Raw genomic sequence first — 23767 nt, 5'->3', positions numbered from 1 at the left:
AAACCAGTCTCAGGACTGAAGACCACAACAACAACAACAAGAACTACCATAGCGGAGACAGGGGACTTTACCTCCGGCCTTCTTGTGTGCTGTCTACTCGGATAGATAACAATATCCTGGTGCATCCGACTTGTACACTACTGGCCATTAAAACTGATACACCACGAAGATGACGTGCTACAGACGCGAAATTTAACCGACAAGAAGAAGATGCTGTGATATGAAAATAATTAGCTTTTCAGAGCATTCACACAAGGTTGGCGCCGGTGGCGACACCTACAACGTGCTGACATGAAGAAAGTTTCCAACCGATTTCTCATACACATAACAGCAGTTGACCGCCGTTGCCTGGTGAAACGTTGTTGTGATGCCTCGTGTAAGGAGGAGAAATGCGTACCATCACGTTTCCGACTTTGATAAAGGTCGGATTGTAGCCTATCGCGATTTCGGTTTATCGTATTGCGACATTGATGCTCGCGTTGGTCACGATCCAATGACTGTTAGCAGAATATGGAATCGGTGGGTTCAGGAGGGTAATAAGGAACGCCATGCTGGATCCCAGCGGCCTCGTATCACTAGCAGTCGAGATGACAGGCATCTTATCCGCATGGCTGTAACGGATCGTGCAGCCACCTCTCGATCCCTGAGTCAACTGATGGGGACATTTGCAAGACAACAACCATCTGCACGAACAGTTCGACGACGTTAGTAGCAGCATGGACTATCAGCTCGGAGACCGTGGCTGCGGTTACCCTTGACGCTGCATCACAGACAGGAGCGCCTGCGATGGTGTACTCAGCGACGAACCTGGGTGCATGAATGGCACAACGTCATTTTTTCGGATGAATCCAGGTTCTGTTTACAGCATCATGATGGTCGCATCTGCGTTTGGCGACATCGCGGTGAACGCACATTGGCAGCGTTTACTCGTCATACTGGCGTATCACCCGGCGTGATGGTATGGGGTGCCATTGGTTACACGTCTCGGTCACCTTTTGTTCGCATTGACGGCACTTTGAACAGTGGACGTTACATTTCAGATGTGTTACGACCCGTGGCTCTAGCCTTCATTCGATACCTGCGAAACCCTACATTTCAGCAGGATAATGGACGACCGCATGTTGCAGGTCCTGTACGGCCTTTCTGGATACAGAAAATGTTCAACTGCTGCCCTGGCCAGCACATTCTCCAGATCTCTAACCAATTGAAAACGTCTGGTCAATGGTGGCCGAGCAACTGGCTAGTCACAATACGCAAGTCACTACTCTTGATGAAGTGTGGTATCGTGTTGAAGCTGCATGGGCAGCTGTACCTGTACACGCCATCCAAGCTCTGTTTGACTCAATGCCCAGACGTATCAAGGCCGTTATTACGGCCAAAGGTGGTTGTTCTGGGTACTGATTTATCAGGATCTATGCACCCAAACTGTGTGATAATGTAATCACATGTCAGTTCTAGTATAATATATTTGTCCAATGAATACCCGTTTAGCATCTGCATTTCTTCTTGGTGCAGCAATTTTAATGGCCAGTAGTGTATACAGAGCCACTCGATACAAGATTCGCCACAACTTTCTGCCACAATCGCCCGCTTTGTGCTGGGTGGTAAAAATTATACTTTAAATCCACGGATCATACCTGTATATTACTGCAATAGTTAGACAAACAGCACTTTTAGTTCAACTACGTGAAGCATGTTTCTTCCTGATCGATTTACACATTGAATGTAGGAAAGGATAATTGGTTACACGACAGCAGACTGTGCACATCTTCAGGATCAAAATAATACAAGTGTTAGATCACAGACAGAGAATTTTGAGACGCGGCGCTAGTGATAGAGTAGGAATATTCAATTTATTGCTGACATACGCAATTTCCACCTTATGGAAAGAGCTCTTGAAAGCGACAACCGACTGTCTGAATACATGGATTACAGCCAGGCAACAAAGTTTGCCATCCTCCTTCAAATATCCATATTGTCTGTGGAACAATATCAAAAGACAGCTAGGACTCTACCAAGTATTCCTCTTGACTGTCTATTGCCGTCTGGTACTCCAGAAACTTCGGGTAATCACAGAGGAATAAAGCCATATGAATGAGATTTCGTTACGGCTCTGGTAATGGGACAGGAACGCCCGTTCCCTCCTCCTTGCCAGTCTAGCGCTGAGGACATTTTCTGCTCACGTACTTACGGACAATTATATTCAGGTGGGGTGGCGCACATCTTCCATGGTGGCACATAAACTGTGGTATCACATACTCAATAAACACCAGACAACAATCGTCATCTAAACGGGTTGGAAAGCTCTATTAGTAAATCACACACAAGTTGGTAAAAAAACACAAACTGGTGACGTCAGACGAGCGTGGCGTATAGCTCTCCGTCATTCTATACAAGCCTGTTAACGTCAGCTGAAAACATCATCAGCGTTGAAAGGCGCCCCATGTGTAAATAACAGAAACTGGGAACTTCGCCACCGCACTATGTAAGCCTCCCTACTATTATTTGAATTAAAATTATTATTTCTGAATAATGAATTATTTCAGCTACTTTATTTTTCCATTGCAACAGACTGTTGATTTGTTTTACAGTGTCGGTGGGTTTGCTTCACCCAAGGTACACGTGTCACAGTAATACAATTTTTTTCCCGTGCGCCTACGTGACACACGCCCCATCAAATTTATATTTTCAATCCCCCTCATAACCTGATGCACTTTATGCATATAAAAAGGTGAGAAAGGTTTTTTCAATTCACCGACGGTTTATACTAAACACTGTATTTATTGTACAGCGTTATTACAAATGATTGAAGCGATATCACAGCTCTACAATAACTTTATTATTTGAGATATTTTCACAATGCTTTGCACACACATACAAAAACTCAAAGTTTTTTTAGGCATTCACAAATGTTCGATATGTGCCCCTTTAGTGAATCCGCAGACATCAAGCCGATAATCAAGTTCCTCCCACACTCGGCGCAGCATGTCCCCATCAATGAGTTCGAAAGCATCGTTGATACGAGCTCGCAGTTCTGGCACATTTCTTGGTAGAGGAGGTTTAAACACTGAATCTTTCACATAACCCCACAGAACGAAATCGCATGGGGTTAAGTCGGGAGAGCGTGGAGGACATGACATGAATTGCTGATCGTGATCTCCACCACGACCGATCCATCGGTTTTCCAATCTCCTGTTTAAGAAATGCCCAACATCATGATGGAAGTGCGGTGGAGCACCATCCTGTTGAAAGATGAAGTCGGCGCTGTCGGTCTCCAGTTGTGGCATGAGCCAATTTTCCAGCATGTCCAGATACACGTGTCCTGTAACGTTTTTTTCGCAGAAGAAAAAGGGGCCGTAAACTTTAAACCGTGAGAATGCACAAAACACGTTAACTTTTGGTGAATTGCGAATTTGCTGCACGAATGCGCGAGGATTCTCTACCGCTCAGATTCGCACATTGTGTCTGTTCACTTCACCATTAAGAAAAAAAGTTGCTTCATCACTGAAAACAAGTTTCGCACTGAACGCATCCTCTTCCATGAGCTGTTGCAACCGCGCCGAAAATTAAAAGCGTTTGACTTTGTCATCGGGTGTCAGGACTTGTAGCAATTGTAAACGGTAAGGCTTCTGCTTTAGCCTTTTCCGTAAGATTTTCCAAACCGTCGGCTGTGGTACGTTTAGCTCCCTGCTTGCTTTATTCGTCGACTTCCGCGGGCTACGGTTGAAACTTACCGTTTCTTCGCTCACTGCAGGCCGACCCGTTGATTTCCCCTTACAGAGGCATCCAGAAGCTTTAAACTGCGCATACCATCGCCGAATGGAGTTAGCAGTTGGTGGATCTTTGTTGAACTTCGTCCTGAAGTGTCGTTGCACTGTTATGACTGACTGATGTGAGAGCATTTCAAGCACGACATACGCTTTCTCGGCTCCTGTCGCCATTTTGTCTCACTGCGCTCTCGAGCGCTCTGGCGGCAGAAACCTGAAGTGCGGCTTCAGCCGAACAAAACTTTATGAGGTTTTCTACGTATCTGTAGTGTGTCGTGACCATATGTCAATGAATGGAGCTACACTGAATTTATGAAATCGCTTCAATCATTTGTAATAGCCCTGTACTTTTGCATTTACAGAAAAAGGTCCCAACGACGTCCAGCTCCGCATCTACGATATTTCTAAATTGGGGCACAAACTTGATAGGGGCACAAACTTGATAGTGGCGCCCCCCCCCCCCCCCCCCGCCCTCGAGCGTTTGAGACAGGCAGTTAAAAATTTAAAGCTAAATCGAATGTTCAAAAATGTGTCCATTTTGTAGCGCACATCTTCTGAAGAGCCTGATATATAAAACATGTATGTTCGAGGAAATGTATGAGATGTTGTTTGGTCTTAAGTGTGCCAAAGTGCAGTGCCACGACTCTTCGCACAGCATTCTTCTATCGCACGTCACTGTATTTCGCTCTGTGGAATTGAAGCGCGTATATTTTGTAACGGAAGCCATCAAACCTATATTCAGGACAGTGGAAATTAAAGTGTCCTATGGTGCCTCTCCTGCTCCTTGTCGGACGGTTTGACATCCTACCCCCCTTTAAAACTCACAATTTATACTGGGTGGGCTCATTTACGACTGGGAAATAAGAATTCTTCAAAATATTTGCATTCTTTATTGCCTATTAGCTACAGTAATAACTTTCTCTGTTGCGTGACATAAAAGCGGTAAAGACAAGAGACAAGCAAGGCAAGCCCACATTTCTTCAGACCTTAGGTCCTAACATTTTCTTCTCTCTAATCATGCTACAGGTTTACACGGCGTGCTTTCCTTTCTGCGAAACAATCTATTACGAACTTCCAGCATGTTGGGAGAGCTTGGTAGCTCGAGTAACTTCTGTTAACCAGTAGAACGAAAAACCAGTCCAAGCTGCAAGACTTTGCTTGTTATTCATTCGATGATTTTACAAATCAACATAACATAATCGAAAAGACATTTCCGAAGATGTCAAAAATGTTCAACGAACATTTACAGTGCATACAGAAAACATCTTCGGAAGTGGCATTTTCGACTATGTTACGTTGGCTTGGAAATGGGTCTCGGTCCGAAACTAGTCATCGAATGAATAAAAAATAAAGGTGTGCAACTTGGACTGGAATTCGTTCTAGTGACAATCTATTGCCTCATCAAAGCTCATCAAACGTTTCGCTGCATGAAAAATCAAAATGTCGTTGTCTAATGCTGAAAAAGCTGTTAATACGAATAATACCTTGGAGTGGTTTCTCGATTTGATTACATCTATTTTGTCACTGGCTGCTAGATAAAACGAAACAGTCCTCTCTAATATTGCAGCAATTGTAAAAAGCGCCAATAAGCGAGGCTGTTTTGGCACAAACGATCATTTTTATCTACCTCATTTACAAAAATAACACGCCTGAATATAATTCACCAAGTACCAATATAAAATATCTATTAGGCCTGATACAAGCAAAAAGTTTTAGGTTGGGAAATAGTTTTACTATTCATTCATATACTCAAGTTTCTCAAGCATGAGATCGAAAAGTACTAGTCGTAGTAGTAGGAAAAATGGTTCAAATGGCTCTGAGCACTATGGGACTTAACAGCTATGGTCATCAGTCCCCTAGAACTTAGAACTACTTAAACCTAATTAACCTAAGGACAGCACACAACACCCAGCCATCACGAGGCAGAGAAAATCCCTGACCCCGCCGGGAATCGAACCCGGGAACCCGGGCGTGGGAAGCGAGAACGCTACCGCACGACCACGAGATGCGGGCGTAGTAGTAGGAAATTTTTATATAAATTTGGAATCGTCATATTCCTCCATACATTCGTAATTTGTGTGATGTCCTCGTTTCTCCTCCTTTCTCGTTCTAACAAACCATACTGCCATCACTAATTGTGTAACTATTCCTACCATTGTTTATTCTCCAGTTAACTTGACTAATCCGGCATAAACACTGGTTCAGTTATTCCGCTTTTATTCTCCAGTTAGGTGTTATTACGTGTTCGTACAACTCCTTTTCCGCACTATTCCGAGAATAGAAATAAGCGGTGGCTGTACAACTGGACCTTAGTAGTTTCACTTTCTTGGATACAGCGAGAAATAATACGTAATCCTTCTTACCTGTAACTCCTGTTAGTCGTTTATTTCCTCTCTGATAGCCTGAATCTATGGATTTCGCTAATAATTATAGCAACGCTTGTCATTCGCACACCCAGTCACCCACATAAACAGCTAGTGCGAACGAGGCGCCGGGATACTTGGTTGGACGTCGGACTGTAATTAAGAATATTGGCGGTTCGAGGTTCGACCTTCCGCCTGCTGCCCATCTCTGGCCTAGGCATTGCCTCCTGTAGTCGCCGTCGATCGCCTCCCCCCCTGATCAGCTTCGCCCGCATCTGTGCGGCCTTCGTAAAGCTAGCGGCACTGCGGCTGGACGCGGCACTCTCATACACCAACAGAATTTCTCGGTCAATCTGTGCGCCATTTAGACGCATCGTACCGTCCTGAGTACTTCAACTTTGGAGTACGTTTCCAGCTGCCCTGCCATTCCACTCCCACCGTGTGAGGCTCTTGTTACTAGTACCGCAACAGAAGTTTCTCTTCAGGAAACTCAGAACATGTACACTCTTCCGACAGTGCGCCGCTCTGGTTGCGCGATGGTTTTAGCGTGGGACGACATGTGTAACTTAGCCTTTGACGCCCGTCGTACGTCTGATCGTTGTCGAACTATTGTTGAGAGTCCGTACGCAACCCTTAAGGTCACATCCTCCACATGCTGCTCCAGATATTGCAGATTTAACCGAAAACTGACCTGAAAACTAAAGTGTCAGAAAAGTTTGTTTTTCAATATGAAGGAAAGGACTAAAAGCCTGATTCATAAACCGAGAGAAAACTGCCTCAAGGAAACGAAATTACGACTTTAAAGGTTGTCTACAGCCAAGTTAAACGTGGAGCTACACAAAGACGAAATGAAACAGTTTGGACAGATCTAAAAGAGAAAAGCTATTTCACGCATAAAATGCGAAAATACCACAGTGTGACTGCCTTTGAAAATGCTATAATAATAAAGTGGCAAAAACCTCATTTTACGAGAGGCATTCAGTAAGTAATCCAAAACACATTTTTCTGAAAACAGGTTGGTTTTATTCTCAAGAGTCTGGCTGCACCAGTGGCGGATACATATGGGGGCGGCCCCCCTCCCTCCCCCCTTGCGGGGCCGCCCGCATTTCCACCCGCGCCGTACCCGCCAGTCAGCCCGCACGCTATTCGTTCGTTTCTTTCGTCAGTCGACTCGGCTGAATCGAGTTATTGAGAAAACTCACTCTTCGTGATTAAAAAGAGACTAATGGGAGAGATTTTCAATACGAGCAAACGAGTATAAACGCCCTTAATAAGCGTGATTCTGTTAGACAACCGTTGTTTGTTTGTCCTAGATCTGACTATCCTTACTTTGCACACGCTGTACAAAATATTTGCTTGTCTACCTGCACCTATTGCCACAAAAGAAAGGAGCTTTTCAACAATGCGCCGTACAAAGACATGGCTGAGGCCGACAATGGAGGAGGATCGACTTAATGGCTTAGCCCTGTTGAACAGACCCTGACATTGATTGTCATATTGACGACGTAATTAACTAATTTGCCAGGAAGAATAGGCACATAGAATTCATCTTTAAGCAAGAGAACCGCAATTGTAACTTTTTTATACCATACTATGGCATTGTCTTGTGTATGTGTATAATCAGTTTTAAATAAACTTTGTTAAATTTTGTAAGTGACTTGATTATTTTTTATTACGGTAAAAGTAAAGGTAGCTCAAGGTACCTTCAGCACCCTCTCCTTGAGGTTTTTCTATATCTGCCACTGGGATCCACTACAAACTAAACTGATCATCTCGAAAACTATGACTTTTCTAACTGCATATCTGTTAATGAAACACAATAATATCTAACTTTTAACCCAAGTCACAAAATGATCCACCATCATAACCTGAAATTCGATTTTATGGGAATATTATAAAGTGGAAGTACCGCCCTTCAGAGGGAACATCTTTCGCGCACGAGAAAAATTTTATCCAAGAATTAAGGAAATTAGCAAGAAGCTTTCCATCAGAGCCAGAGTCAGGTTTGGAGTGTGATCAATTGCCTCACTTTCATATGACCATTGCATCTTCATTATATGGAGTCATATTGTGAGCTTTGGCGTTAGGTGGAACAGATGGAGAGTTTTCCTCCAAATCTTCCATGAATATTACACATTAAAGTTCAGTCGATCGGTTGTCACACTGTTTTAAAAGAGCTCATGGCCTTTACTCACGTTCAAAAGTGGACATAACGTAAATTTAGCCCAAATAACAAGTGAGGTATGTTCAAAGTTTCGGCCGGTCGGTGAGGCCGAGCGGTTCTAGGCGCTACAGTCCGGAACTGCACTGCTGCTACGGTCGCAGGTTCGAATCCTGCCTCGGGCATGGATGTGTGTGATGTCCTTAGGTTACTTAGGTTTAAGTAGTTCTAAGTCCAGGGGACTGATGACCTCAGATGTTAAGTCCCATAGTGCTCAGAGCCATTAGAACCGTTTCAAAATTTCTGTAATAATTCGAGAAAATATAACATCGAGTTTTTCAATTTTTTTTTCACTTTTAAATTATTACACATGTATTCTTCAGTAGTTGTTGATAGTTGTAATAACATACCTTTCAACACTTGCAAAAAAGGGAAACAATGAAGATATTTACACAAATTATGTTGTAACAAAGCAGCAAATACATTTAATAACTGTTTCAGAAAAAAAAACAAATATTTCATACTAGGGTATCAGGAAAATAAAAGTTTGTTCCAAATTAAATTGTTGCTTACCTAGTTCCATTTCAAAGAAACGGTTATTTTCAGCCTGTAGATCGCTCTTTTATTATCTAAAAATAATCAGTGTCGGCCAGTCTTATAGGTACAGAATAACCAGACTTAACGGAAACACTATCAGTCAAGAATATGAGAGTCAAACTGATATTGTTAGCGTTAAAACTGGGTACTCCGTAATTACGAGAATGAACTGAAGATAAGCGATGCTGCCGGAAACCAGTTTTTCAGATGCTAACACACAGATGAACTGTAAATAAGTTTTATTTTCCAGAAATAAAGATAGCGGAACTCTCGCAGATCACCTTATGTTAGGTTTTGATAGTACCTTTTTTCCTGTCTCATCCAGTTCTCAAACTATTTCCTTCCACAAAGTTTTTCATGTTCCAGTTTGAATATCTAGTGGAACACATTTCGGATATCGCCCTACGACGCTTCGTTTTGGTGATGAAGCGTTCTCTATGAAACGGGAAAGTACTCTGGTTGCTGTCTGGGTGCTGAAGTGAGTACACACGCTCGGCCAACTTCAAGAGTCGGCCGGCGTGGCGGAGCGGTTCTAGGCGCTACAGTTTGGAACCGCGCGACCGCTACGGTCGCAGGTTCGAATCCTGCCTCGGGCATGGATTTGCGTGATGTCCTTAGATTAGTTAGGTTTAAGTAGTTCTAAGTTCTAGGGGACTGATGACCTCAGAAGTTAAGTCCCATAGTGCTCAGAGCCATTTGAACCAACTTCAAGCCGCACCGTTAGTTGCTCCCGCCTCGGTCGCCGGGACTGGTCGCTGGTGCTTTTCTGGTCTCATGCAACTCGCCGGCTGTGGCAACCAAGTGTGTAAACGCCCATACTATGTCTCCTGGTTCCTGTAGTTTCGGTTCCCGACAACCAGTCGACACCATGGGAGAGATCTAATTGACAATGTTCTATTGAGCTGGACAGCAGTGATAGAAAAAAATACGAGATGCCTATTACTTCTGACATTTGTTCGGCCGAACAATGTGTGCTGCATGCATGTGCTCATCCTAAGACGGCAACTACTCGGCAACACAGCCGAGACTGTCAAGTTACCAACGCACACGCGTCCACCGGCGGCACCGACACGTCAACCGGCGGACACGGCTTGTAGATAAATGCTTCGACCGATGTACACACACACACCGGCAGGCTAGCTTACGGATAGATACACGAAAACTTGCGGCGCCAGCACGACCACCCGCAGCACCCGCGTCGACGCCACTAACTACAGTAGCGACTCTATTTCGCTTATGCCGCCCACGTGTCAGACTGGATGTGGAGCAAGCAACCATCCATCCGGTGTGGGTACGTCGGCGTACGCCTCCGGCTAGCAAGCCAATTCCGTCGGCGGAGCTCCACCACGGTGTATTCCTTGCAGTCGTCAAGCAGCCGAGCTGTTATACCGCGCGCAGCCCCCGCTCACCACCGGTCGTGACTCGCGGGACGCTGTCATCCAAACGCTCCTCAAACAGCTACTAACAAGGGAACCTCCCCATCGCATCCTCCTCACATTTAGTTATAAGTTGGCACAGTGGATAGGCCTTGAAAATCTGAACACAGATCAATCGAGAAAACAGGAAGAAGTTGTGTGGAACTATGAAAAAAATAAGCTAAATATACAGACTGAGTAGTTCATGCGCAAGTTAGCCAACATCAAGGATAGTCGGAGCTCAGAAGCGCAGTGGTCCCGTGGTTAGCGTGAGCAGCTGCGGAACGATAGGTCCTCGGTTCAAGTCTTCCATCGAGTGAAAGGTTTACTTTCTTTACTTTCGCAAAGTTATGATCTGTCCGTTCTTTCATCGACGTCTCTGTTCACTGCAATAAGTTTAGTGTCTGTGTTTTGCGACCGCACCGCAAAACCGTGCGATTAGTAGACGAAAGGACGTGCCTCTCCAATGGGAACCAAAAACATTTTATCGCAAGGTCATAGGTCAACCGATTCCTCCACAGGAAAATACGTCTGATATATTCTATACGGCACTGGTGACGGCATGTGCGTCACATGACAGGAGTATGTGGTCGACCCACCTAACTTGTACACTTGGCGAATGGGTAAAAAGATTCTTCTACCTTGCCCGATTTAGGTTTTCTTGTGGATGTGATAATCACTCCCAAAAAAGTGATGAAAACATAAGTGTTTGTCATATAAACTGCAACAAATGAATGCAACAGTTTCACAGTAGCATAGTTTTGCCTGTGCTCTGTCAAAACATGTGTTTTTAACGTTTTCAAATTTTTCCGTGTGTAGACCGTCAAATCCTGCAAATCACGTAAACAATACTGCTCTGTGTACCTCTGCAGCTTCGCAAAATCATAGAATCTTTTTCACAAGGTACTTCACATGCCGAAAACCTCGCATCGGACGGACGGACGGACAGATAATAATTGTCTGAAAATAAAAAATTAAACTTTTCACCCGAGGGAAGACTTTAACCAAGGAACTCACGTTCCGCAGCTGCTCACGCTAACCACGGCGCTCCTGAGCTCACAGTTTCCTTCATGTTGCCTATCTTGCGCATGGACTACTCAGTTTGTATAGTTTGCTTATTTTCATATTTCCACACAACTTCTTCCTGTTTTCTCGATTGATCTGTGTTCAGTTTTTCAAGGCCTATCCACTGTGCCAACATATAGCTAAATCTGAGGGGGGTCCGATGGGGAGGTTCCCTTGTAAGCCCATGCCGCGTGCAGCCACTGAAAACCACCGACCACTGTCTCGTGGCACTCGGCATTCGTAAAGAGTAAGTCCTCAGCTGAACTTTGTCTCACAAAGAACGTCCCAGTATTCCACGTCAGTGACAGTCAATCTGAATTAGGCTTTCAGTTATATCCAGCGAGTTTTCCGATGCTGGACCTACAAGTGAACTAGTCCATTTAGTTGTTGGACGTTTGAATAATTCAGTAACACTTCCTGAACCACGTAGTACAGACTCGCGTCGCAACTGTGTTCAAATGGCTCTGACCACTATGGGACTTAACTCCTGAGGTCATCAGTCCCCTAGAACTTAGAACTACTTAAACCTAACTAAGGACATCACACACATCGGTGCCCGAGGCAGGATTCGAACGTGCGACCGTAGCAGTCGCGCGGTTCCGGACTGAAGCGCCTAGAACCGCTCGGCCACAGCGGCCGGCAACTGTGTAATTGCATTACGTTTATTAGACTTTACTAAAAATTCTGTTGTTCTTTGCTACCTGCGCGCGGAATATCAATAAAAACGTGTTTCTCCCTACGTTCACAACACAATGCGAGCAGAATTGTGTGTCAGCTAGCCACGAGACGGGAAGGATCGCTATTTGGTTCAGTAAACGACGCCGTTGGAATCTCATAAACGATCCTCTATTTTCTTTGGATCTGTGTACCAAAACAGATGATCCGCTCGATGCAGTAGGAAAACGGGGCGTAAGCACCAAAGCGAAAACTCGCGCGAGGCACCGCCTCGAATGCCGACCTCCCCGGGAATGTAATAGCCGGAATATTTGCGCGCTCCGAAAGGAAACTCCGTCGCGAACGCAAGTCAAACGCCGAGGCCGTGTGTAAGGGAGGCGAAAGCGGCCGGGGGCAGCGCGCCCCGGCGAGATCGAAGCGGGCCCGAGACGTTCCCTCGCCCGTCCCGCTCGCAATCACGCGTCGCGACGCCTTCTGCACGCCCGCCTAGGGCAGCTGCCAGCAGCCAGCCGCCACCGCCACCGCAGCCGCCACGACGTCGCTTTTTTCCGTTTTTTCTGCAGCACCCAATTACGCGGCACTTGGCCCCAATTAGGCGCCCTAATTGCCAATCCACCTTGCGCCATTACAGGCGTGGCGCGCTGCCTGGCAACGAGTACCGCCACACGACACGCGCTCCCGAACGTGCGTTCGAGCCAAAGTAGTGGCACGCTCTCTGATCCGTAAGCTAGTTTTTTCTTAGACGTAATGGAATTAAGTCGACATCGTAATAGCGAACGAGTACGATGTAAATATACTTTTTAACACACATTGCAGGACGGTATATGACTCAAAATAAACTGTACATGTTTGAGTGCTCCACTTCTCTCTCTTCAGATGTACACTTTGCTCATAGGTAGAGAAATTTCCTTTGCGTACAAAGCAAGTCCCCTCAGCTTGATCGGTACCAAATGAGAACTTGTTGGAACAACCTTTCTCCTCCATTTATTGCAAGTTCCGTACAGGTTAAGAGTTCGGTGCGAGACACAAGAATCTGGCTGGCTGCGGTTACGCATGTGAATAAAGCACAAGCCGTGGTACTGCTAAGAAAAATTCAGCCACAGAAAAAAACATCCAATACACTCTTGGTTCGCAGCACAGGTCTTAAGAGGGGAGCCGCCGAATATGTTATAAACGTGTAGACTGAATATGACTCTGGCTTTTTGTCACTGTGCAGTAGGACTGTTGATATTTTTAAACATATCGGGATACCGATATATCGATTTTTATAAATCGAATGGCGTTATATCGTAAAAAATATCGATATATCGAAGGATCATGTACCGAACTACCGGCCAATAAAAATATCGCCTCCACATTGTATATTTAAACATTGATTTGTTATTAGATATTCTGTACATGAACAAGTTAGCAGACCGCTTGTCCCCCTTAGAGCAACAATTGAAAGAACAGGATTTAATTTGAAAATTTGTAACTTAATGATGCAACTTTGTGCAGACGAAAAGCTTTTATTACAATACTTTTTTGGTCAACTGTTTTGTTGTTAATTAACGACGGTGTACATGGTGTATTGTCATGCAATATTTCATTCCAGTTAACCTCTCAAGCCTTATTTTCTTAATTTGTTGTTGGCTACATGTCGAAATAAACCTTTTTTTTCACGTTGATGTAGAAAAATTCTTTGTGAAGCTGAACGTTGCAGTTTCTGTAGGTAGCGCCGATACTGATTACGGCAGCATTTCCCCTCACACGTCTCCACTCGCCCAAAATATCAATTTTGTCATTTAGATTTTTATTCACGATTTTCAGCCGCTGTTTTTGAAGAATGCCGATGTCAAGAAGCACCAAACTAGTTACGTTAAAAATAATTTTTAACGCAATCGGTGTGCTATTTCTTCACATGGGAAATCTAACCAGCGAAGGAGTTACCAACGGTGTCCCCTCCCCGACTGTTGAGCGAACGTTGCAGGCATCCACTTCATGCACCCATGTTGACTGTTCATCGATGGCAAAGGCTGGAATCTACACGCCAATACTGCAACTAGACGACGTCCACTGAGCGGCGAAAGGCAACACTTTCAGATGAATTACGTGTTATCCTTATCTGCATGAAACGTCTGAAAATGAACACCCTGCAGTAATTAGTCAGAAGCATCCGGGAGGTAGCGTTATGGTCTGGGGAATGTTTTCGTGTCATTCCCTAGATAACCTCGTCGTTCTCGAATGCACAATGGATCAACGTAAGTGTGCATCTATCTGTCCTTTGGGACCATGCCCACCCACACTCGCAGTTTATTTTTGCCCGGAGCGGCGGCGTCTATCCGCAGAACAGTGGAACGTGCCACACAGCTCGCAGTGTACGTGCGTGTTTCGAAGGGCCGAGGGTTAGTTTGCTGTACTCACCTGGCCACCACACTCACCAATTTTAAACCCAACTGTGAGGCTGTAGGAACACCTCGATCGGGCTGTCCGCGCCATGGGTCCCCAGCCGACAAAGCTGTGAGGGTCGTTCCGGAACTAATGCCTCCTATTTTTATTCATGGGAGCTACAGAGAGATATACATCACAACAGCAAAGCTAAATAGAGCAATATTTCAGCTACAGACTTTCACTTTTCCACATACGTCACCACTATTCCTTATGCACGTTTGCCAGTGATCAACCCGAACCTGCATGCAGCGCTTGTAAAAATCGGAACCAGCTGAGTCTAACCACCAGCTTACAACTTCGACAATAGCATCGGAATGTTGAAAATGTCCGTCACGTAGCCCGTCTTTCAGAGGCCCAAAGAGACGGAAGTATGAAGGCCCTAAATCGAGACTGTACGGTGGATGTGGTACGACAATCCAGCCGAATTTTGCAATGAGCTGCGTGGTCACAAAACTGGTGTGGGGCATGGCGTGAACATGCTGCACGTGAAAGTTTTCTTCTTCTTTGGCTTTACCCTGGAAATTCGGGCTTTCAGCTTAGTCCGTGTCGTCTTCTAGCATGCTGAATTGACAGTTTCTCCAGGCTCCAGGACATCCAAAAGAATCACACCGTGGCTATCCCACAAGACTGTGCACATCACTTCGCCTGCAAACGGCTGTGTCTTGGAGTTTTTCTTTGACAGAGAAGTGTTCCCATTCCATGGACTCCCTTTTGGATTTCGATGACGACGATAGTCAGAAAATTGTCACTTCAGCTTCATATTGGTCCAGCACGTCCCGACAAATTTCCATTCCATGAGTGTTTTTTTTTTTTTTTTTTTTTTTTTTTTTTTTGAACAAGGACAGTGTTCTGCTCATGGTTGATTTTAACGCCAGGATTGGAAATCGAACAGAGGGGTATGAAAAGGTTATGGGTAAATTTGGAGAGGATATGGAGGCCAACAGGAACGGGAAACAACTCTTGGATTTCTGTGCCAGTATGGGCTTAGTAATCACAAACTCCTTTTTTAAACATAAGAACATTCACCGGTATACTTGGGAAGGCAGGGGATCCAGATCTGTCATTGACTATATAATAACAGATCAGGAATTCAGGAAGGCTGTGAGGGACACACGTGCATTCAGGGGATTCTTTGATGACACTGATCATTATTTAATCTGCAGTGAAATTGGGATTGTGAGGCCGCAAGTGCAGGAGCTTAGGTCCATATGTAGGAGGATAAGAGTGGAGAAACTTCAGGATAAGGAAATCAGGCACAAGTATATAACAGCGATCTCAGAAAGGTACCAGTTAGTTGAATGTAGTTAATTACAGTCATTGGAAAAGGAATGGACAAGGTACAGGGACACAGTACTAGAAGTGGCTAAAGAATGTCTTGGAACAGTAGTGTGTAAAAGTAGGATGAAGCAAACAGCTTGATGGAATGACACAGTCAAGGCAGCCTGTAAAAGGAAAAAGAAGGCGTATCAAAAATGGCTACATATCAGAAACCAGGTAGACATAGAAAGTTATGTTGAAGAAAGAAACAAAGCCAAACAGATAATTGTAGCATCCAAGAAGAAATCGTGGGAAGACTTTGGAAACAGATTGGAGACTATGGGTCAGGCTGCTGGAAAACCATTCTGGAGTTTAATTAGCAATCTTCGAAAGGGAGGTAAGAAGGAAATGACAAGTATTTTGGACAGGTCAGGAAAACTGCTGGTGAATCCTGTGGATGCCTTGGGCAGATGGAGGGAATATTCTGAAGAGTTGATCAATGTAGGTGAAAATGCGATCAGTAATGTTTCAGATTTCGAGGTAGATTGGGATAGGAATGATGATGGAAATAGGATCACATTTGAGGAAGTGGAGAAAATGGTCAATAGATTGCAGTGCAATAAAGCGGCTGGGGTGGATGAAATTAAGTCGGAACTCATCAAATACAGTGGAATGTCAGGTCTTAAATGGCTACACAGGATAATTGAAATGGCCTGGGAGTCGGGACAGGTTCCATCAGACTGGACAAAAGCAGTAATCACACCAATCTTTAAACATGGAAACAGAAAAGATTGTAACAACTACAGAGGTATCTCTTTAATCAGCGTTGTGGGTAAAATCTTCTCAGGTATTGTTGAAAGGAAAGTGCGAGTATTAGTTGAGGACCAATTGGATGAAAATCAGTGTGGGTTTAGGCCTCTTAGAGGTTGTCAGGACCAGATCTTTAGCTTGCGGCAAATAATGGAGAAGTGTTACGAGTGGAACAGGGAATTGTATCTATGCTTTATAGATCTAGAAAAGGCATATGACCGGGTTCCTAGGAGGAAGTTATTGTCTGTTCTACAAGATTATGGAATAGGAGGCAAACTTTTGCAAGCAATTAAAGGTCTTTACATGGATAGTCAAGCAGCAGTTAGAGTTGACGGTAAATTGAGTTCATGGTTCAGAGTAGTTTCAGGGGTAAGACAAGGCTGCAACCTGTCTCCACTGTTGTTCATATTATTTATGGATCATATGTTGAAAACAATAGACTGGCTGGGTGAGATTAAGATATGTGAACACAAAATAAGCAGTCTCGCATATGCGGATGACTTAGTTGTGATGGCAGATTCGATTGAAAGTTTGCAAAGTAATATTTCAGAGCTAGATCAGAAATGTAAGGACTATGGTATGAAGATTAGCATCTCCAAAACGAAAGTAATGTCAGTGGGAAAGAAATATAAACGGATTGAGTGCCAAATAGGAGGAACAAAGTTAGAACAGGTGGACGGTTTCAAGTACTTAGGATGCATATTCTCACAGGATGGCAACATAGTGAAAGAACTGGAAGCGAGGTGTAGCAAAGCTAATGCAGTGAGCGCTCAGCTACGATCTACTCTCTTCTGCAAGAAGGAAGTCAGTACCAAGACTAAGTTACCTGTGCACCGTTCGATCTTTCGACCAACTTTGTTGTATGGGAGCGAAAGCTGGGTGGATTCAGGCTACCTTATCAACAAGGTTGAGGTTACGGATATGAAAGTAGCTAGGATGATTGCAGGTACTAGTAGATGGGAACAATGGCAGGAGGGTGTCCACAATGAGGAAATCAAAGAAAAACTGGGAATGAACTCTATAGATGAAGCAGTCAGGGCGAACAGGCTTAGATGGTGGGGTCACGTTACACGCATGGGAGAAGCAAGGTTACCCAAGAGACTCATGGATTCAGCAGTACAGGGTAGGAGGAGTCGGCGCAGACCGAGGAGAAGGTACCTGGATTCGGTTAAGAATGATTTTGAAGTAATAGGTTTAACATCAGAAGAGGCACCAATGTTAGCACTGAATAGGGGATCATGGAGGAACTGTATAAGGGGGGCTATGCTCCAGACTGAACGCTGAAAGGCATAATCAGTCTTAAATGATGATGATGATGAGTTTTTTGTTCTTCTGTAAGCATTCGCGGGACCCATCTCGCGCAGACTTTGCGATAACCGAGATGTTCCCACTCAGTTTCCCAGGCATTACAGCCGACATCCAGCTTTGCACACATTTCTCTGGTCGTTATCCGCCGATCAGCACGGATGAGTTGGTCAAGACGCTCTTCATTGCGAGGGACGACAGCTGTGCAGGTTGACCGGGGCGTGGCTGGTCATGCACACCATCTTCATCACTCTGAAAATGCCGCACCCGTCGCGTCACATTGCTCATGCCTATTGTATCGTTTCCATACACCTTCAGCAAGCTTCGATGAATTTCAATTGGCGCAATTTCTTTAGCATACGTGCGTCCGCATCAGACTCCATTTTAGAACACTCCTCTTCTGGCGCGAACTACCTCAAAACAACGGAACCACCTGCAAATGAAAGAGGAAAGTTCAAGCATTAGCAGCACACCGAAGGCATCTGGTGCGGATATCCAAAGTCACCACAAAAAAATAGGCCGCATTACTTTCGGAATGACCCTCGTAGCATAGCTGGCCACTGCACGGGAATCGGTTCATTCCTGAACCCCGCTAACTCTCTCTCTCTCTCTCTCTCTCTCTCTCTCTCTCTCTCTCTCGTAGCGGTACACGCCGCAATAGGTGAGTATTCAGTGTTTTGACAGGTGGTCACTTCAATGTGACTGAACAGTGCCCCTTATTAAATTCCTTATGCAAGATCATACGAGGCTTACCACTCTTCCGTATAGTATTGTAGATAGTTTGTGACAGTCTGTTGCGTAAATCAAACATTCGTCAGAGAGAACTAAGGAAAAGGAATCACAATAACTATCTCAGCGACCGCAGGCATCTTCTGGAACTACTCTGTAGTAACTGCCACCTGGAGCAGCAGAGCAATACTCGTATAGTAACATGGAACAGAACAGACGGTGTGACGAAGCTTGCTCTCTTCATTAGTTGTTATGACAGCTGCCCCTGTAAACAACTAGATGTCTGTCACTTTCTTATTCTGATCCATGTTCGTTCCAGCGACTGTTGTCCAGTATTTTTATCGTCAGCCGTCTATGGTTTCTACTAGTCGCTGCCTTGTTTTAGGAGTGTTGGTCCTTCCTGAGGGCTCACACACTCCACGTACTTCGCACTGCAGCCGTGAAACCAAGTAAGAGGTTTCTCGGTTTATAGCACAACAGCACAGTACCTCATATTCATCAGTTCGTTTAATATCAAAACAAATTATGTAAAGGAGTGTAGCAGACCCAGTGGCAATGTCAGGGACGTTGAATTATGTAGATGCAAAGAGATTCTTAATAGCGTGAGGACAGTTGAGGCACGAGCGCGAACAGAAAGAACTTAAAAGGAGCTCCAAGCTTACAGTGGTCAAAGACGGACGTAAAGCGGCCGTGCTAGAGTGCACAATTAACTTCGTTGTTGCTGTGGTATCCAGAGTTCGGCAAGGCATCGTAAATGTACGGAGGGGCATTTATAGGGTCACAGTACAAGATTTAATCAGGAAGAACTGGTAAAATGGATTACTGGAAGAACAGTACTCTGTGGCCAAAGTTAACGCAAATTGCCCTCTACTGTTGCAAATTTATAGTTGTCACGAAATTCATTACTTCGCGCCATCTGCAACGCATCAGAAAGGGAGATTGTGCCATTTGACAGTGTAGTATAGTAAAAGGCTTGCAAAGTGGCGCAAATTCAGTATCTGCGAACTTTATATTCTGGCAAACTGTGAATACCATTCAGTGTTAATGATTCTAACAATACCACCACTTGCAAAGTAGGTTAGAAATCAGATTAATAATGTTGCTCACGCAGCATATGTTCGCTTTATCGGGCAACAACAAAGTTATTGACTGTGGATGGTATCGTCAGAATGGAAATAATGAAGTCACTGTAAAAAAGTCATTAATTTTGGCACTTATCTTGAATGGATTCCCACGTAGATTTCGTCGAAGTTGTTATGGCTCATCTTGTTGATTCTAGGTGCAGATCTGTATTTTAGCAATATTTGAAGACCTAACAAATGCGTTTTTCAGGAAATTCTTAATGATCAAACAATCCCATATCATAACTATTGTATGGTAGAAATAATTTTTGACTTGGTGTTCACGATCCACATTTTTATCAAACTTCTTGTAAATTCACATATACTTCTTCTTAATTGACACATCAGCAAGAAAACAGTTTTGTATCAGCCTTCATATATTTAATTTCCACTTTAACCAAACACAAGACTTGACTGTTCTTTTACAAAGCGAAATAACAACTGAACTTCTGCAAAGTGAAACAAAGACTGCCCTGTGCGCATTCGCGACAAAACGCGTTACAAGTAAGTCAAAGTTTATGACAGTCTCACAGAAATGAATACACACAAGAACCGTATCACTGTAATATATCGATATATCGGAGTTCCTATTCATCAATAAAACCAAATGTGAATATTGTCGCAAAAATATGTCTGTTACTTCGCAGAAAAGTAGTACGATATTGCTGGTATCGAGAACTGGGAGTGGAGTGCCGTAACGGTCACGTAAATAAAGAACCATTACATGATCTTCCCAAGTCATCAGCCACCAGTAGGATCCTTCCTTATCATTATTATCGCCTGAAACGCACTAAAAAGACACATTATTTGACCTAAAAGAACTTGAATGCACCTGCCGTAAACACTTAAATTTTCTTGCCTCGTGAAGAGAGAAACAGTAGTAAGTGACTGAAGCCTTTAATTCACTGTAGTACGTTAAATGCAAGCCACAATTATTTGAGAAAGAAATTTAGTCCGTCTCAGTAGCTGTGCACAGAGGAAGAGGCTTGCACAGCAAAGACTTGCGTGAAGAGCCAGAGGACAACAAACAGGATAAGAAAGCCTTGTAGAGTTTGGCGACCAGTATTAGCACTTACACACAGAACTGTCTAGATCACATAAGGTCACAATCGACTCCTCCTTACGTTTCCTTTTTCTTCTAGATGTGACGACGGGATGGCCGAAACGCGTCACACGGAATAAGAAACACTGCGACCGAGACAGATTGTGTGTATAAATTCACGTGAGTGGTAGAGCGACAAAAACACCTTGTGGCGCAATCAGACAGCGTATACGAAATCCCGCATTCGATCGGTTTAACGTCCGGCAATCGTGTCGCGCGCGCCACGCCGCGATAGGGCCCTAGGGGGGCGGGTCGAGTGATGGACAGATACCGCGCGTAAAACATGACGGCTGGCGCGCGTGTCCACTCGCTTGTATCCCCAGGCGTGCTGGCAAGTGGCTCCCCTCTGCCAATCACACTCCCAAACACGGCGTCAGCTATTACCCCACAGTAGCGTCATCATCGGAGCAAAATGCTCCGAGCTCTAAATGTAACGAATTTCCTTCAGATGAACGTGGCTCTCTGAGAAAGTATCGCTCCTGAAAAACGAGGGTTGCACTCTTCACACGTGAAGGCCGATAGCCACATTATACAGCAGTGGTTGACAACCTTCCTGAGACCATTACCACTTGGCGCAATCTGTAACTACTACCCCCTACCGCGCCTGTTATCAACACTAGCGCTTAACTACGCTTCAGAAAGGAAAAAAAAAAAAAAAATGCTTTCAACAGTTTTATTTTCAAAATGACGAAAGATAACTGATATTTAATTTTTGTAGATGTTTTTAATAAGACACGAAATAACGCGTCAACGACACAATTGGTACTGCTTGTTTCTTACAACTTATATATATATATATATATATATATATATATATATATATATATATATATAAAATCAACCAAGTTAAAATTTGTGCACTGTACTGTCTGTAAATCACTTGATTGCTGGATTCCTTACTTCTGAACTGGCAGATATTGATAGACATCACGCTGCCAGTTCTTTGTGTCTGACCACTGCCACTAACAATAATAATAATAATAATACTGTGTACGCAGTGTAGTAAAAATTTGGAAGTTTGTTGGGAGAACTTATGGGACCAAACTGCTGAGGTTATCCGTCCCTAAGCTTACACACTACTTAATCTAACTTTAACTTACGCTAAGGACAACACACACACACACACACACACACACACACACACACACACACACACACACACACCAATGCCCGAGGGATGACTCGAACCTCCGACGGGGGGGAGCCGCGCGAACCGTGACAAGACGCCCCAGACCTCGCGGCGCCAGTGTAGTACCCATTACTGTTACTGTCGAGTTGAATGTCAGTTATTCCGTTCATTGTTGTGAAGTGAGTGATGCAGCAATTTCTGGTCTTTTGCGGGGAAGTTTCATGAGGTATTTAAGCATATGTGATGAATATCTCTCAATTTTACTATCATAAATGCATGGTCCGAAGTAAGTGTGTAGCAGGTAGACTATGTGAGGAACATGTTCATACATTCGTTTCAGAAGCTGTAAGCTCCACTACGTTGCGTCAACCGTGTTAATGATACTATTTGAAAAAAATAATTATTGATAATTCCTGTGATCAGCATTACATGTTGCCATACGAAAAAGTGATAATAGTAATATTATTTTTAAAAATAATTTACTTTCGTGACCGGAACACAGTTCAACCCCTTCGTTTTTATCCCTCAGAAGATTTAAACAATACCCGTAAGGGGTGACTACCACTGTTATACGGGCTGTAAGTGTTCCGTATTTTGAGAGGTAGTACTATGGACCCAAACAAGACAACAGTGTCTAGTGAACATGGGATCTAAAAAGCATACCTTAAGGACTATGTGCACTTGTTCGTCTTCGTTACTGCGAAATACATCTTTTCTACAGCAAGCTCTTTGCTACTATTATTATTATTATTATTATTATTATTATTATTATTACTGCATACCTACCACATTTTGAAAAGGCTATCAGTAAAACTCACCCGCGGCAAAAAATCTAACGATTTTCTACAGACCACGGCTTGACGAAGATAATAATAATTCTGGGCTGCAAAATACAATAAATCATGTTGTAAACAGGATAATTCAATGAAATCACATCTGCTTACATTATAGGCCAATGGCTTATAGATGAACATAACAATCAACAAGCAGGCAGCAGGGACAAATTAAGCAGATATGCGATAACTGAAAAAGGCTTTACACCTTAAAACTTGTTTAACGTAACACAGAGCAGAAATAATATAATACACACTGTAAATCACATGCTAGTGCTACTTTAAAGTCATAGGTGTGGCCTTTTTATCTTCCTACATAAAGTTTTGAGAAAATGTTTTGTCACGACAGGGAGCAGAAGTTCTGGTCTTGAAAACACAAATAGACTGCAGACATTCATTGGACACTGATGATCTGAACGCTATTCTATTTTTCTTCACAGGCCTGAAAATACGTTCACACACCTCATTTTTAAGGGGTATGGTGAGAATAGAGAGCATTATCCTAGAAATTCGGTTACACTTAAGAAGTCCATCGGCTCCACAAGTTCTTGATACTCGTGCTCAACTGGAATCGGTTGCAGCATCTTGACTCACAGCCTACCTGAAGAACTGTAAACTGCTCTGAAGTTCATTCAGCACCTCATCTGTAGCCTCACTCTCTTCCTTGTATAACATGATAGGAAACTTTTCCAATAAAAAACGAATGGAAGAAAACTGTACACCTTCAATTTTGTCTAACCTATCAACTTGGGCATGCTTTCACATATCATCCTTGAGTGGACACTTGTTGATGATGTAGCCACAGACAGTACAAAAGTAGTTACACACTGATGAAAAGAAAAGGTATTTATCTGTATCCTGTTGAGCATTCACTAGGTTCGAAGTCTGAATGCCAATAACTAACTCATCACCACTTTTTTGATTGTGAGTCACGTTGTACTCAACTTCAAGCAATGAGGAGCTTTGGGCTTAAAAACTTTGTGAACAACTGCTTCAGCAAATCCATTA

This window comes from Schistocerca cancellata, chromosome 9 (genome assembly GCF_023864275.1).
Source record: "Schistocerca cancellata isolate TAMUIC-IGC-003103 chromosome 9, iqSchCanc2.1, whole genome shotgun sequence".
Lineage (NCBI taxonomy): Eukaryota > Metazoa > Arthropoda > Insecta > Orthoptera > Acrididae > Schistocerca > Schistocerca cancellata.
The sequence above is the reverse complement of the archived record's forward strand: the minus strand, read 5'-3'. Positions refer to the sequence as shown.